The 18,341-nt window shown below is 36.3% G+C and overlaps 1 long non-coding RNA gene across 1 annotated transcript in view; it reads left to right on the top strand.

Moving 5' to 3' along the window:
• The first annotated feature begins 454 nt into the window (after nt 1–454).
• The window catches only part of LOC122790362, a 216,063-nt gene continuing 198,176 nt past the window's right edge, over nt 455–18,341 (top strand). The window contains exon 1 of the long non-coding RNA XR_006363003.1: nt 455–536. This is a non-coding gene — a long non-coding RNA (uncharacterized LOC122790362). The remainder of the gene's footprint in view (nt 537–18,341) is intronic.

The following is an 18,341-nucleotide window of genomic DNA, read 5'->3' as shown; positions in this document are numbered from 1 at the left end:
GCTCTGTTGCTAGAGTAATGATGAATAATTTGCTGCTGTTAGGGCATTGATCTGATTTGTAGATTAGGTTGTGTGCAGTGATTAACTGAGAGAAGATTTGGGTATGTTGCAGTTTAGTCCACTGGAACTGTTTGAAAACTAAGCAGTGGTATTTTTTGAATTGAGTCTTAGCAAATGTCACTACTTTATTGTAGCATTAGGGGGGATTGGGTGGTTGCACATTTATAAAAATGGGAGCACGTTATAGAAGGACTGTCAGTAAGCAAGCTGTGCCATGCAGAAAGGTGAGGAGTAGCTAAGTTGTAGCAATCTTTTTTCTAGCGTCATTTGTAAGGTAGGACTTTTTCCTTTGGAGGGCACCAAGTTGTTGTGATTTTATAATTGCTTGTTTTAAATGAAAGTCAGATTTTGCATATTTCATAGTCATGACTATATTAAACATGCATTGCTAAATGATATTTCTTCTTGTGTTTTTAGGATGGCTTTAAAACCAACCCAGCTTGCAAACTAAATTACTGGACCATTCATGGATTGTGGTAAGTGTTCTACACAAAACCTTCTGGAAAAGTTTATCTTCACAAGGTGAACAAGGATTTGTAATTTAACAAAGATAAATGTCACTTTTTGTGATCCCTTCTTTTTTCAGTGTTTGATTCTTTTATATTCATTAAAGAATGTCCTATTTGCAAATACTACAGACTTACATACACACTGGGATGGTATCTTAAAGGAATCACAGAGAATGCTTACATGGTAGTACAATTTTTGTGACACTGCAAGGAACTGTTTCACAACATGGGTACACCAGCACCACTCCTATCTGTTCATTCATATTACAGCCTAATAATTTACAAGAATACATTTACAGTTCTCAGAACACTGTCAGTGGAGATATTGCCATATTGCATTTTTGGATATCTATATTTCTGTCTGAAAACAGTCCAGGCAAGTGTAGACATTAATGAATGATGCATCCACAATGGATAGCTTTGGACAAATTAAAGAGAAGATGAATCTGCTGTATCTTTATACATCAGCACACTGGATATAGGACCACAATGATAATGATGACAATTTGTTATTACCATTCTATTTTGCTGTTGTAATTCTTACAGAGTTGTCTTTAAGGGCAAAAAGAAAGGTGTGATAAAAAACACTGAAAATGTAATTCAAAGAAAAACTAAAACAAGGAACATTTGTAGCTTCAAAACACAAATAAGACATTTCTAACAGCAAATTGAATACCATACTTGCGCAAATCACAACTGACAAAGTATAGTTCTAAAAATATAGCACATTGAAGACATAGTTTTCCAACAAAACCTTTAAAAATTATCAGCACTGTAAGATTGCTTGTTTGCCAAAATTCATCTGGTATGACCGTAAACATCCACAAACCGCTTTGTTACATAAAAAATAAACATACCACCCTGTACTGTACATTAAAATATTTCTTTAAAATGTAAATATACACAATCAACATGACCTCAGGGTTTTAAAGGCTAACATGAAAGAATTTAAAAGAGCACATCCAAACCAGGAGAACAGAAATCAAACTCCACCCACTTTATTATTCACTTCTATTAAAAACACACTAAGAAGTATAATGAGAAAATCAATGCAATACAGGATCAAAGTAAATGTATATAACAATCCTAATGTGGGAGGCTACATGTCCGTAAAATCAAAACACTACAGGATCAAAGTAAATTTATATAACAATCCTAATGTGGGAGGCTACATGTCCATAAAAGCAATACAATACAGGATCAAAGTAAATTTAGATAACAATCCTAATGTTGGAGGCTACATGTCTGTAAAAGCAATACAATACAGGATCAAAGTAAATTTATATAACAATCCTAATGTGGGAGACTACATGTCCGTAAAATCAATACAATACAGAATCAAAGTAAATTTATATGACATTACTGATGTGGGAGGCTACATGTCTGTAAAGTCAATACAATACAGGATCAAAGTAAATTTATATAACAATCCTAATGTGGGAGGCTACATGTCCATAAAAGCAATGCAATACAGGATCAAAGTAAATTTATATAACAGTACTGATGTAGGTGGCTACATATTCCACACCTCTCAATGTCAGATGCTTCCCATGTCACATCCTCCTTACTACTCCCAAAGTCACTCAGCAACATCCCTAGTGAGAACTCATACTAGAATAGTTGACTTAATGACATGTTCCACTAAAACCACATTCAGCTAAACAGAAATCTGACACAGAAGGTTATGACTGAAAACCATTTTGCCTTCCACAAGAAAATGCAAAGATTCTGCCTGTTAGGGGAAAGATTATTGAAGAAAAACATTTTGTTAAAGTTAATCCGGAAGATGCTTGTCTTGTGAACAGAGTTTAAGGTAATTAGAGGGTGGCCATACTTAATCATGTTTAAACATATGAAACAGATTTTTCTTTTTAAACAAAATAGCTTTTGCATGCATCTTTATGCATGTGAATAATTTTTGTATGAAAAGAAAACTGTATTTTGCAGCCTTTAAAGAATATAAAGTTTAAAAGATTTATTTCAAACATGGAAAACAAAACGTATTGAGCCATGTTTATAGCACAAATATTCATGGATGGGCAGGAAGTGCTTTTAATACTTTGGGGTTCAGCTTCACTTATATTGATTAGCTTAGATAGGTAATTGTATTTTTTTAATTAATTGCCAGACTGCTAATTTAACTGTTTGACAATTATATAACTAATTCAAAATTACTTAGCTACGCAAGAGCTTCCTGCCTAACCTTGAATATTTGGGCCATAAACTTGGCTCATTTCATTTACTCTTCTATGTTCAGAAGCATTTTTTTTAATTTTTAATGGGTGTGAAATGACCTTTTTTGTAAAAAGTCATTCCACTCCTTTAGACATGATCTTTATAGCTTGGAAGAAGCACACATTTGTGAAAAGCTTCCCTGGATTCAAGAGTAGGGTGATTGAAGACTGAGTAACAAAACTTGATTTGTTTCAGGATATTGTCAGGTATGTGTTCTGTGTGATGGGTAATGTTCATTGAGTGATTCACATGCAGTATTAGGTAATGAAAGAAGACTGGTGTGGAATCCTGCTGTTGTCAGGGTCAGAAAATCATGACTGTTGGGAAAAATCTTAGTTACGGGGTGTGCCAAGTAACAGAACTGCAGATTTTGTTGGCTTCAGCTGAACTTTGTTATTGATAAAGTAGGTAATTATTAGTGTTGAAGTCATTTTTCATATTAGTTTCCAGATCACTGTAGGAGAGTGCCAAGTGAGATAGATGTTTAAAGCCTTTTGTCATATTTGCCTAAGTCTCTAACAGAATTTGAAGAGTGAAAATCTTAAACAAGCATATTCTTTTAGCCAATATCCCTACAGTAGGCACTGTCAAAATGAAAGCATACTCAAGCATGTTGAGCCTTTAAATTCTTTCTAAACTGTTATTTTTGCTTGCCATTCAGCTGTTTAGAATAATCTCTCATGTCAGAAGGATACAGTATTACTGATACAGTTACCAAAACCAAACAGGGAGATGAGAGCGAACACTCGTTACCTATAATCACACAAAGTTAACTCTGGAGATCCAAAAAAGGGAATGAGACCAAATGTTGCCAAAACAACAACATAAATTCCTTCGGTTTGCAAAAACAAATAAGGTATAAACCACGAAAAAAGTTCCAAAATCCTGGTAATTTATTGTAACGCTTTGTACACAAAAAGTACATTTTCGAGTACCTTCATCAGAAATCACATCAGCTTGGACTAAATACACCCTCCTTATATAGTATTACTTTAATTAATTAATCAAATTAATTATACAATTAAAGTAGCCCACCAATAAAATTCATTGTTCAAAACTCTATGTAGAAACATCATATATAACTAAAACATTTATAAAAAACTTTATTAAAATCCAAAAAATTGTTTAAAAACAAACATATAATATTGATATATAATTATATATGTTAAAAACAATAAATATATCCATAGATTGTTTTGTAAGATTTTTGTTATATATTATATACACATAACCACTTGAATTTGTTAAAATCCTATACTATATTGCCATCTAGAGGACTAAAAACTATAATGCGATAGGTTACAACTTAGCAGCCCTTAACTTTAAAACTGGTACAATGGAAAGCATGTCATTCAAGCCTGGTTCTTTAGTTGCATCCAATATTATCTGCCAAAATAATTCTCTATACTCAAGTTTTGTTTCCCACATGCCACCCCTGATTTCTTTTGGAACAACTTCCAAGACAAAAAAATAATATACGGAATCCTTACAAACTTGGGAATGACGAAACAATGTGTTGTTTACATTACATTTTTTCATCTCATAGTAATGTTCATATATTCTTGTTTTAAACTTCCTTTCGGTTTTCCCTACATAGAAGGAATTGCAGGAATGGCATGTGGCAATATATACAACACCTTGTGTGTTGCAATTTGAAAATTTAGTACTTGAAATAGATCTATTTCTACTAGGAATTAAAATATTAGCACCAGTTTTGATGTATTGACATTAGGAACAAGAACCACACTTGTGTGTACCAATTCTATGAATTCCATCATTGATTTTCGTAGTCCCCCCAAATTCAAACATATTTTTAAAATTCAAGTCCCTCCTGTATATAAATTTGAGTGACTGTTTTTTTATAAATTCAAGATCTGTAATTTTCCTAAACCTATCCCATTCCCTACTGATCACAGTTTTAAGTACTGCAGCATCACCTGTATAATCCATAACATATGCTTTTGAAAAATTATTAGTATCACTAGGGTTAATACTGTGGTTGTTACCAGAATTTCCATGGTTAACTAAGATACTGGAATCATCCTGTCCTAAAATAGGAGCAAATCTCCCTTTTCTACCCTCCAGTACCACCTTATATACTTCATCAATAAGATAAACTGGGTATCCCCTTTCTTTAAACATATTCATAACATATTCACTGTCTTTGTAAAAATCAAGGTCATCAGATGTCATCCTGCTGATCCTAATTAATTGCCCCTTGAGAATATTTCTCTTCTGGGCAAAGGGATGCCCACTAGAAAAATGAAGGTAGGAATTTGAGAATGTGGGCTTCCTGTATATTTTTGAAGAAAAATGATCATCACACTTACTCAAAGAAACATCAAGATAGATGCACTCTTCAGTATTCAAATTGTAAGTAAAATCCAAAAAGCTAGTTGTGCTTTTAATATAGGCTAAAAATTCAAAAAACCTTTCCACTGTATCAATCCAAAAAATGACTATATCATCAAGAAAATGTTTATAAAAGACCCAACAGTTGACAAATTCACTATTATTTATGGATACTATCTCCCACCATTAAAGTATAATATTGGCGTATGTGGGTGAACATTTGGCCCCCATGGCCACTCCCCTCTCTTGCTTAAAAAATTCCCCTTGGAAGTACATATAATTATTCTTAAGAATCACTTCCATCAACAAAAGACAGGTTCTAAATACATCAACTGAAAAACTACCATTGTGTGCCATACTTTCGTCTAGCCACAAAAGACCAATATCATGTGGTATTGATCCAAATAAATCTACAATATCCAGGGTTATAAAAATAATGTTTTTGGAAAAAAGATTAGGATTCACCTGTCTTAGAAAATCCCAAGAATCTTTTAGCACTGTAACACCCTGGTTAGATAATGCCTTTAAATTAACATCTATATATTTTGCTAAGGAAGCAGTAATAGAACCCTCTGAAGAAACAATAAGTCATAAAGGGGGATCATTTAAATCTTTGTGTCTTTTGGATCTCCAGAGTGAACTTTGTGTGGTTATTACTGATACAGTTAACACTTTTGAAAACATTTGACATACTTCTTGGTAAACAGTTTATATGACTTTGGACATTTACTTGTCTACTTAAACAATTCTTAGCTTTTATTTTTAAACATAAAGTCTAACAATAACATTTACTAAGAATGTACTCAAAAGAGCTAATGTTAGTTATGTGTAGAGATGTTGAAGGAAGCTCTTCCATTACTGTCAGTGATATGGGCTTTCAGTACTGAGTTTAATCCAGTGGAGCATTTGTGTACATAACTGTATCTAAACTGTAAAAGAGGTTAAAATCACATACCCTCAAAAATCATAAATCCTAATCATACATAATTCCAGGCTCTAGCTGCCACTGTCTAACAGCTACTACATCAATGAACCTCTAGCAGCCATCTTTGGCATTTTTCATTTTTGGACAGATTCTGATGTTTCATGATATAGTATGCAATCAGCCTGGTTATATGGAATGAAAATGTTAGGCACATGACTCTGCTGGTTGTAGGAAGGATCAACAGATGTTGTAAAACATTTGACATGAAACCCAAATGATTACATGCTTTCTTTAGAAAAAAAATGCAGGTATCAGTCTCACCCCCATCTGTGTACCACAGAGTAATGAAGCCCTGAATATGACCCAGATGAGCTAAGTTCAGTTAACAGCTTGGGTGATGAAGCAAGCTTGGGAAGGGTGTGGGTGAGTGCCAACACCTATTAGAGAGAAAGGCGTGCAGCATTATGAGCTGTGTGTGTGTGTGTGTGTGTGTGTGTGTGTGTGTGTGTGTGTGTGTGTGTGTGTGTGTGTGTGTGTGTGTGTGTGTGTGTGTGTATATATATATATATATATATATATATATATATATATATATATATATATATATATATATATATATATATATATATGTGTGTATATAAATACAATATATATATATATATATATATATATACATACATATAGATATATAGATATGCATATATGTATCAAACCATTCTGTATGGCAGCATTCATGGAATGCTAGCAAGCCCTCAGAACAGCTGATGGAGAAAGGGGCAGACCAGAAAATAGAAAATACCCTTCAAGGCTGCTGGGATGATGGTGTTATAAGCTCTTGCACTGCTGAAGGAGAGTGACTAGGTGGCAGTAGCAAGATAGATGGCAGGCAAAGTGAATGAGAAAAATATATTGTAAACATTGTATCACTGGTGACCATTACTGAATATAATTTACTGTGCATATAACAAAATTACTTAATCTAATCCATTAATTATTGAAAGTTTTAGATTTTTTTTCTCTCTCTTGGCATATTATATCAGAGTTTAAACTGTTTATATACTCCAGTCTGAAATCGAATAGTACTTAGTGTAGTTGTAGGCATATTTCCAGATAAGTCCTCCATCTTAAATGATCAGTCTGTACTCTTCAGGCAGTAGGATTGGTTGCTGTGAGCAGCTGTCATTTGACATCAGCAGTCCTTCTCTAAAGCTCCAGCTCCTCTCCTCACTCACACCATGTACTTTGCTTCCGCTCTCCTCCCCATTTTGAGTTTGTTACTTACTTGATTATATTGCCAGGAACAACTAATGAAATATATAGATAAGTACATTTCTAACACTGTTTTTAATCTGTCTCCCACTAAAGGCTTTGAGTACAGTCTACTAGGTCAGTGTGGAGGTTACAGAAATTAAGAGAGAAAGGAAAGGAGACTATGTTGAAGTGGATAAACATAGATCATGAAGATTTGTTGTTATAGTATATATATAACTTTCATATCTTGCATGATCTAACCTGCCCACATCACACAGCAGGACGGAGTCCCTAATTTTATGTCTCGATTGGCATTATGACAGAATAATATGAGGCATTGTAGACTCAAAGAAAGATCAATATTTTGGGATTGCAACCAGGTTACAGTGTCTTGCAAAATTGTGCAGTGAAGCCCATGTCATAGCAGCACAGATTTCAGAAGAAGGCCAGGGATATATCCATGGATCTTGTGGAATAAGCTCTTGATTTGTCAGGAATTGTTTTGTTTCTGGAAACACAATAGTAAATGAAGCATTTCTTAAAGCCACCTGGACAAGGTAGCATTGCAAATATTTTGGCCCATTTTATTTACAGCAGAAGATATGAAAATCTGATCCTCCTTTCTGATAACAAGTAGAATAGTATCTGTCTGTGAACATCTAGACAGTGTAAACTATATTCAGCTTTGAAAACCTGGAGAACAAAACTGGCAGAGTAATGGCTTGCTTAAGGCTAAAGTCTGATGATACTTTGTGCATGAAAACTGGGTTGGTTCTGAGTGTGACAGTGTCTTTATGAAAGGCTAAAAATGGAGGTAGACAACATAGGCATGTAATTCTTAAACACAACTAGATGATGTATCTTTTGCTAGGAATAAGGTCTTATTTAACAGATATTTTAGTTCTGCTGTGGCTAGTGGCTCAAAATATGAATCCATCAGTTTATCCAAAATAACGTTGAGGTCCCATGGAGGAACAAAATCTGTAAAGGGCAGTCACAGCAAGATGGTGCCCATTAAAAAGGTTTTACAAAGGACTTAAGTCCCTGGTGAACATCTGAAATGGCTGCTAAGTGTACCTTCTAAGATGAAAAGCTTGAGCCCTTGTCAAATATGTTAGCGGAAAATTGATGAATATCTGGGATGGGTAAAATGAACAGACCCACTCCTTGCAGAGATGCCCACAGAGAACATTAGCTGCATCCCATTGTGTATCTTTCCAGTGGATGGTTTCTGAACTGCTGTCAGAATTTGGGCCACCTTTGGAAGGCAAGTAGAATCCCTATCCATCACAGAATTGGAAAAACCCATATAGTTAGCTTGAAGGAATAAAATGCCATGTGATGCTTGCCAGATGGATGAGACAGGAGAGCTGGATAAGGTTCTAGAAGAAAAGGTTTATTTATCACTTGAAGCCACAGTAGTGGAAACCAGTAATTTCAGGGCCAATAGGCTGCTATGAGAATATCTCTGGCCTTCTACATCTTGGCTTTCTATTGACATATTAGGGGTATCACACAGAAGCCAAAAAGTTAACCCAGAGACCACTGATGGACAATATAATTCTAGGAAGTCAGACCTTGGGAAGAGATGAGTGAAAAGAAGCTGCTGTTTTGACATCGGTCAGGGATGCAAATAGATTGCACCAACATGTGCCCTAGTGACAGAAAATCATCTGTACTATTACAAGAGTCAGGGAACACTCATGATGTCAGAAGTCATCTGCTGACTTTGTCTGCTAAGGTGTTGGCGTCACTGGTGTTGCGCTTTGCTGTCAGTAAGTGTTGTGAATTGATCTTCCCATAGCCTCATGGATCTCAACAAAAGGGAAAAGATCTCATGTTTGTTGACATGCCAAACTACTGACATATTTTTGGAGTGCATTATGATTGCACCCTTGTGAAGTTGGTCTTGAAAGGCCTGCAGTACAAGGAGAATCATCCTCATCTCCAGAATGTTTATGTGCATGGTAGTCTCCTGTTGAGTCTAAGTTCCATGGACCATCTGTCTTAAGAAGTGCTTCCTCTTTCCAGGACAGGTATATTCATGGTGACTGTGGTGAGATGGGGGGAAGGGACATCCTTCTCTAGACTGGGTAACTAAAGGCACCACTGATGATGTTTATGAAACATTTTGTATAACAGAATGACCTGATCCCATTGTATCTAGTAGCTGAGACAACTGTACCCACAGGATCTACTGTAGGAACCTTGTTTTTATCTATTTATTTCACATGTGTTTACTGGGATAGTCCTTCTGGGTCAAAAGAACCCATTTTCAGTAGAGGCCCAGGGAGAAAAGCTCCAACTATAGAACATGATTTTCTAACATATTACAAACAAATTACAACATCTTAGCTTGATATACAGTAAAGTGGTTGTAGGTTGATGTATGGACACAGACATCACAGCATTTAACCATACAAAAATATTCAATGTATATACAATATTATACATTTTTATGCTCAATAGACATGGGAGATAAGTACAAGAAACTCAGTCTGACAGGGTGGTGTGATATTAGTCAGCTACTACATTATTATAGACTAGAGAAGGTAATATGGGTGGAGAGAGAGAAGAGCGTGGAAAGTGGTGTTAGCTATCTCAAGTTGAGTTAGGAGGAAAGAAAAAGGAGTAACAATCTTATCTTGGAGGCAGAGGAGATAAAGCAGAGGTGAAGTTATCCAGGAGTAGAGCACAAGTACAGCCATGAATTATGTAGATGATGTTTTAGTGAGATTTTGAAGGCTTCCAGGCTAGGAGTTGTTCTGGTTGATAGGGGGAGAGAGTTCCAATTGTTTGTAACTGAGTAAGAATATAGGCTGTGTCCCAGATGTTTAGAGGTCTTGGAGATAGTAAGGAGGTTTTTGTCTTTGGACCTAAGAGTTCTGTTGGGGATGTTGGGGTTGACTATGTGGTTCAGTGTTGGGCAGGTTAAGGGTTTATAGATGATGCTGTATAAGGTTAAGAGATGGACATAATGGAGGTGGTTAGGGAGTCCTAGCCATTGAAGCATATGTAATGTTTTACAATGAGGCATGTAGGTTTTTGAGTAAGTGGCAAATTTGTTCACTTTGTTGTAACACTGTGTCATTCTGGATCTAATAGGGGACTATAAGTTGGTAAGAAGAGTGGCACCACACCATATAGTAGGTAGGGAAGCAGGAAAGTTTTAGCAAGAGTTGGTTTTGTTGATGTGTTCAGAAGTGTTTGTATAGAGGGTGCCTACTTTCTGGTGAGTTTTCCTAATATTATCTTGGACATGGAGATCAAACTTAAGTTGATTGTCGATGATGACTCCTAGCAGTTTCGATTGTTGGACTCTTTCAATGATGGTGTTATCTGACAAATGTATTTTGAACTGATTTGTGTAAACAGGGTTATTTTTTGGCAGGAAGAGAAGGAATTCTTTTATTTTTTTATTTTTTAGGTTTAATAGTTGAGAGTTAGAGAGCCAGGTTTCAACAGCAGTGAAGGTTTGTTGCATGATGGAGAGCAATCGGGAAGTGCAGCAGAGGTGCAGATGATAGTGGAATCATCTGCATATTGTGTGAGTGCTCCTAGGCATGAGGAAGTATACAGGTTGTTTGTAAAGATACTAAAGAATAAAGGTCCAAGAATGGAACCTTGTGGGACACCAATGGGGTTATATAGAAAGAGAGAGATTTCATTTAACCATTTAACAGCTTGTTTTGGATTGGCTACATAACTGTTAAACCACTGTAGGGTGGGATGTGTAAATCCCAGGTTAGAGAGCCTGTTCAGGAGTATGGAATTAGAGACAGTGTTGAATCCTTGTGGTAGGTTGAGAAAATAAGGCTGATGCAAAGTGACCTGCATCTCTTGCCCTATTTACAGAGTCAGTGAAGAATAAAAGGGCTGTCAATGTGCTGTGGCCTGGGCGAAAACCATATTGTGTATCTGTGAGTATATTGTATTGCCATTAAGTATTCCATCAGTTGTTGGTGAATGCCTTTTTATAAGTATTTTATAAATGGGAGATAGAATGGCTATGGGCCAGAAGTTAGCAAGCTATGTAGAATTTTTCCCTTTGTGAAATGGAATAATGTGAGACATTTTCCAAAAGTTGGGAACAAATGATTCTGAGATAGATCTATTGATTAGTATATGTATTGGGTATGCAACAGAGTCAGCAGCTAATTTAAGGTACTGAGGTGGGAGGTTATCTGCAGAGGTAGAGCAAGGTTTAAGTTTTAACAGTAGTCTTTTTTTGAATCTTGTAGGGATGGGTTGAAAGGAAAAGGTGGCAGAGTTTTCAGAATGGGGTTTAGGGATGTTATGGTGGAGACAGTCAGGGATAGATGAAGAGTCATGATTGAGTGTAGTTGTAGAGGTAGTGGGAGTAGGGCTGGAGTTGGGGTTTTAGAGATCAGGTCAGCTATAGACTGTACAAAGTGATTGTTGAACTCATTAGCTGTCTAAGAAGGAGGGGCATCAGGAGAAGGGCAATGTTCTTTTTTTGTCCCAGGGTTAAGTAGGGATGATCCAATACCACAGTCCAAAAGGAAATAGAAAACAACCACACACTGCCAGGTATCCAAAAAGACTCTAATTTTCAAAAAGACACAGAATTTTTCCAAAAGCTGTTATTTAATAAAATGCATAAGCTAGTGTCAAAATGTTTTCTTTGTCCTCTTTTGAAAAAATATCCTAACCCATAGCCCTTCTGTACCAATTGATTAAATTATGTTATAGCAGAATGATATTTGCTTATATCAACATTACTATACACTTGTAAATCATTTAAGTGTTGATAACACATTTTTAAATATTGATTTACATTCATTATTACCAACTTATTACCTTTATCTGAGGGATTAAAAATTAAATCCCGCCTATTGCTTAAAGACACCAATGCTTGCCATTCATTTTTTTATAAAATTATAATTTGCTTCAATGTATACTCTTAAAAAATGAGCACATTCCTTTTCAATACCATAATTTAGCATTGAAGCAAATTACTGCACTGCTCCGTGATTAAAAGGTGGAATGAATTCACTTTTACAAATTATGTGGTCAGTATTAAATAAACAATATGCATTAACAGCTATTTCTGACTCACAAGAATAAAAACTTAAGTTACTTTCATCATCATCTATATCATAATTCTGAGTATTATCATTCAAACCAGACTTAGAAAAATGCAGTCTTAAATAAATTTTCCTCACTGATCAACACATCCCCTTCAATAAATACAAACGTGGTAAAACTCTGGGAATGAACTTAATACCACAGTTCAATACATCCTGTTCTATCATTGATAAATTACATTTGGATAGATTGACAACATAACTACTATCAGAAACAGAAAAAAAAACACATCACCTTTAGTACCACTTTCCCCGTTTGTTACATTTGTAATTGCCCCCCTCTGTCCATTATTAAAGTCACTATTTCGTTATCATTTTTTGTAATTATTGACTTGGCCCTCACCTGGATGAAAAGTTCATTGTAGTTGTTCCGGATTTTGGGATGGAGGGAGGTTAGGGAAATCCTCCTCTTCTTCCCACTCTGTAGAAGTAAAATTTCCTTACAATGATTTAAACAAAAGCCCCTGAACATGACCTTCTAGTTGTTGCCGCTGGAAACTCATGTGATATTGAGCTGCTTTCTGATTGGTTCTTCTGTCAAAAGTGTGCTTACATTCATAATCTTTGAGATCCCTCCAAATGTTTCCTTTTTTCCTTTCTACTATATTTTCCTCAAAGCTCCATAATCATTCTTTGATATCAGACAAAAAAACTACCAAGACAATTAAGTCCCAAAGATGTAGAAATGCTGGAACTTAGGGAGGAAATTTGATCTTTTAGTCATTTCTGTTTCAGTAAGTCCCTTTTGATGAGAAAAGAAACCCATTCCATAGAAAATTTGTGTGCTGCAGCAATCCACCTGGCTTTAAACTGCACATCTTTCTCACTGGCCAAGTCAAAGGTGTAGCAGGGTCCCTGACAGCCAGGAGACCCCTTGGAGATATATTGAATTCAACATAGCATTGCAAACTCTGGATATTAAGAAAAACAGAGGTGTCTTTAAAAATTAATTTTTCTAACTCCAACAATGGGTCCTGTGGACATACTTGCCATGGGACACATACCAACAGAGACAGATTATTACCTTGTTGTTTCCATTAATATTCCATCTTTTCCAAAAAATGTTTATATCCATGCATAGCATGAACAGACCTATTCTCCAAACTAGTACCTCATTTACTGGCAGTCACAATAAAACTGTCCATCGATCTTTGACTCGTGTCTGCATTTCCTTCTCAAAAAATCTTAGGGAAATGATTATCAGGATCACTGACCATGAATAAGTAGGGATGATATGGAAGACCTGAATCTTTTAGGGCTAGTTCTGTGCTCATGTTGGAGGTGGGTGTAATATAATTCTTTTTCTTTGATTATTTGTTTCTTACCTTGGTTGCGACATTGTCTGTAGACTAATAGAATTTCTTCATTTTTAGTTTGTTTTCAATTAATCCCAGGCTATATCTCTTTTTTTCATTAGACTTTAACTTGCTTTGATTAACCTAGGAACATAATTATTTTTAATTCTTTTAGTGTGTAATGCAGCAAGAGAATCAAGTATTTGTGGAAAAATGGTGTTGAAATATTGTACTGCTTGCTTGTAGAGGAAAAGTTAGAAGGATGGGAAGTCTAGAGTAGATTGTTAGGTGTGACCATTATTGTACCGAATAAGACAGTTTACCATTTGAGAAAAACATAGAGGCTGATACTGTTTGTTGGTAATTTTGATGCAAGAGATACATACCTCTCAACTGTCCAGATTTTCACATAATGTCCAGATTGTTGACTCATATTTTTGGTCCATTTCTCATAAATTTGTAGTTTTCTGGCAAATCACTGGCAAATCATAGAGGACCAAAGTCAGAAAATAATGGCAGACATTTGATTTTCAGACTTAACATCCTTCAGAAAATTCATACTAATGCAAAACCTGTTATTCTATCAACTGTCTAAGCTTGTAAGAGCAATATTTAAAAAGTGCTCCTATTTTTGGGCCTTTGTCCCCCCATTATTTGTGACTTCTTCCAGATTTTTTGCTGTAAGAGTTTGAGAGGTATGGAGAGATAGCCAGTCTATATTGACATCTCCCGAAATGATAGTCTAATGTTTGATTGCTTGCGATATCCAGGATAGTATATCTTTGAGTATGGGTATATTTTGTCCTGGGGAAATATACAGTGCTATGATACAGATACATCTGGTTCTATTAAGGTTAAGGAAGAAAATGAGCATTTTGGTTTAGCAAATGTAGGGATCTTGTTAGTAAAAGGTGTTAGATTAAAGGAGGCAGGGTAAAGTAGGGCTGCACCGCCACCTTTCTTATGGGTTCTGTCCAGTCTAGTTATGCCAAAGTTGGGAGGTAAGACTCCTGAGTCTTTTGTGTTAGGAATTACCAAGGTTTTGGTTAAGGCTAGGATGTCTGGTTTATACTGATCTATCCAGGCATGCAAGGAGGCTATTTTATTGAATGGACTTCTGAGGTTAAGGGTCATTATATTTAGGTTTTTAGTACCTGCTCTAGGGAAAGGGTTGGTGCAAGGACCTGGATTTGGGTGGATGCCTCTGCTTTGAAGCAAAAAGGAAATTTGAAAGGAGTAAAGCGTGTTTTTTTGACATAATAGATGCAAGGGGAAAGAGGTAAGGTTTAGTGTGCACAGTGGTTAGGAGCTTACATGCTGAGTAGTAGGTGAGTGGAATAATTGTGGTGAGATATTAGAGAAGCTGCTAGGGTGAGATGGTTAAGTGGAGGTGGAGGTAGCTGATGGGTTACACTTTATTGGAGTTTGAAGTGATGGTGATGTTGCAAAGGTCATGATTATTAATAGAGTGGTAATGCACAGTTTTAGAAACAATTAGTTTTTAGGATATGTGTGAAAGGTTTAGAGGAGGTATAGAGTGATAGTTTAGTCTTAAGGGGGATAAGTTAATGTTGGTTTGTTGAGTTGGTTGTAATTATAGGGGTGCATACTATGAGGAAGGAGTTAGGAAGTAGATTGGAGAATGAGGTTAATTGTAGGGATATCCTGGTTGATGTTCTGAAGGTTGGGTGAAGCTTTATAAACTGTAAGTGTAGAAGTGGGGTGGGTGACATTTGGGGGTAGGGTAGGGTAAAGGAGCAGGCTGACCCACACAAGTGAAGTAAGAACAAGAAAACTATCTATAAGAACTGTACAGGTAAATATTAACAAACATAGAAATTATTATAGAACATTGAGATATATGTTATGGTTGCTATATGGAGATACTGCCAAATGTCTGTTAGTGTAAAACAAAGCTGGACTTAGAAACACTGATCTTTTCCATGCTAGAGAAAGTAAAATGTAGAAAAAATAAGTAAAAAGTTGAAAATTACAAGTTATGGCCAACAGGACAGTAAAAACGTTTGGAGAGTAGATCCTAATATGGGGGTTAACTCATGTTCACTTAGAGATCAGGCCAGTGATACATTCGATATTAGCAAGAAAGTTAGCTGCTACAGTTCTATTTTTATAGCCATCCCAGAAGCTATAATTGAAAAAAAACATACTTTGTATTGCTGTGGTTCGACAGGTAGGTGCTGTAGTTATTCTGTGAATGGAAGCTACCTTTCCTTATTGGTTGCAAGTTGGCTAGGTGGGATAATTGAAAGCTGCACCATGTAGCATACTTTAAATAGTAGAGACCAAGTCTTTGATTTATTTAAAAGTGGATTATCCCTGGCTTTACTTTGGAAGGTCTGTGGGCTGTAGGATAATAAGAAATAGGAGTCATTAGAAAGAGAAGAGAATAGAGAAGTTATAGGACTGTCATGACAGAGACAGTGGGCAAGTAAGGATATAGGAGAAGCTGAAGCATTAGTAAAGGGAAAGGAGGGAGGACTTCAGATGGAAGAAGAAAAGCAGAGCCCACAAAAATAGTGGTCAGTGGGAGAGGCCGTACTCACCACTGAACAAAGAAACAGTTAACTATTAAGAAAAAAAAACAATGTCACAATTGCTGCTCTTTCTGATGGTACTACATATATTAATAGCCTTTCCAAATATGCAAAACTACACAGAGTTATAACTCTTCAACTAATACAAACTAAGGTTATCTCAGTTCTAGCCACAGTAAGTTTGAAGGAGTAAGAGCAACTGCTCTGGAGACACATCTCAGATAATTTGCATAGCATTATCAAAAACATTACATCCAAAGTATTCATCAGTACCTAGGTAAAAAAATTGCTACACAAAAATCATTTAAAGCAGTGTTATAAAGCCAGCATCTTCATTCAAAGGAAGGAGCTCTGTGTGTACTCTGAGTGCATATCAACTTTTACAGACAGTGTTATAAATGTACTCAAAATTAGAACTGTCAAACACTAGGCCAGCATCACAGAACCACTGTAGTCTTGATAGCAATGTATCATACTGGAGAAACCAGGGAATAAACAAAATGAAACAAATAGCAGCTATGTGTTCTATTTTGGCTTTTAAAACAAATGCACACAGTTAGAATGGAGGCAATGGGGGCAAAAAGAAAAAGACGGATATTGTAGTATCTGGGGTAGATATTTATATGGTGCAAAGGATGTTGGGAAAGTGACTGGTTAGGGGAGCATGTTAAATCTGAAAAATAGAATGAGTTAAATTTAGGGTGAGGGCTGACACATGCAAGTGGGGTAAGAACAAGAAAAACTATCAGTAAGAACTGTACAGGTACGTATTTGCTTGGTAAACAAACAAAGAGATTCTTATAGACCACTGAGATGTATCTTAAGGTTGATATCTAGAGATACTGTCTGTTAATGTAAAACAAAGCTGGGCTTAGGTACACCAATCTTTTTTGTGGTAGAGACAGTAAAATGTAGAAAAAAAAAGTAAAAAGTCAGAAATTACAAGGTATAGCCAACAGGACAGTAAAAGGTTTTAGAGAGTATGTCCTAATAAAAGGGAATCCCTCTAACTGAGTGCATGCTTAGAGCTCAGGCTAGTGGTACATTAAGTATTAGGAAGAAAGTTAGCCGTTGCAATTTTTTTCCCTCTGGTTGAGTGTCTACTTTCTTCATCTTGTACTTCCTTTTTTTTGCAACATTTGAAGTAGAGTGTAATGGTATTTTGAAGAGGAACCTTCCCAGTGACCCTTACTTGGGAAGTGATGATAGGCTCAAGGTCCTTGGTTAAGAGGTGTTAAGAGATGTCAAAGAGTGAGCTGTGTAAAAGATGTGTCTCTGTAAAGTCTAACAACCTAAGAAGTTGCTTTGGAACTGTGTCTGTGTATGGAGTGAAGACTGTTAACAGCAAAGCTATTGGTCTTATAGCCAATGTGACTCACATGAAATTGATGCAGAATTAATACTACTAAAGTATAGTGCTGATACTGTGGCATGTACCAAAGATGGTTTCAGTACCAAGGGTTCAAGCACTGATGATGCCAACACTATAAATGGTACTGAAGACAGTGGTCACACAACCAGAGTTGGCCTGTCAATGTTGGTGATCTCATACCTACCTGGCCAGGCACTGAAGGGGCCATGTCAAGGACACTGATGCCAAGTTGTCATTGCTAATAGGTGAAATATTATCGGTGCTGACATAGATGTCACATGAAGAATGTTCAACTCCAAAGCTCCTGACACTGAAATAGTACACAGAGATGGAGTACAAGAGGAAGAAGTTACAGGTCCTTCTCTAGCTACCCTTGAAACAAAGGAGGAGGGGGAGAGAACACCAAATTCAATTTGTCCCTTGACCAAGGCCTTCACCATCTGGTCCTGATCCAAGTGCACCAAAGGGCTCCACACCAATCTAGTGACTTAATTGCTACAGAGGAAGGGGGAGTAGGGCCTAAACTGTATACATCCTGAAATTTCCCACTCCAAAGGCAAGCATCCATGGCTTCTCATTGTAGTGGGTTCAGGTAGAATGGTGACCTCCACTTAGGACACCCCAGTAGTCAATGGTTGTCCATACTCAAGGCAGGTGAGCTACCTATCAGGAGTCTAGT

This window comes from Protopterus annectens, chromosome 16.part0 (assembly GCF_019279795.1).
Source record: "Protopterus annectens isolate FY-2018-M chromosome 16.part0, PAN1.0, whole genome shotgun sequence".
Taxonomy (NCBI): domain Eukaryota; kingdom Metazoa; phylum Chordata; order Ceratodontiformes; family Protopteridae; genus Protopterus; species Protopterus annectens.
The sequence above is the reverse complement of the archived record's forward strand: the minus strand, read 5'-3'. Positions and strand labels throughout refer to the sequence as shown.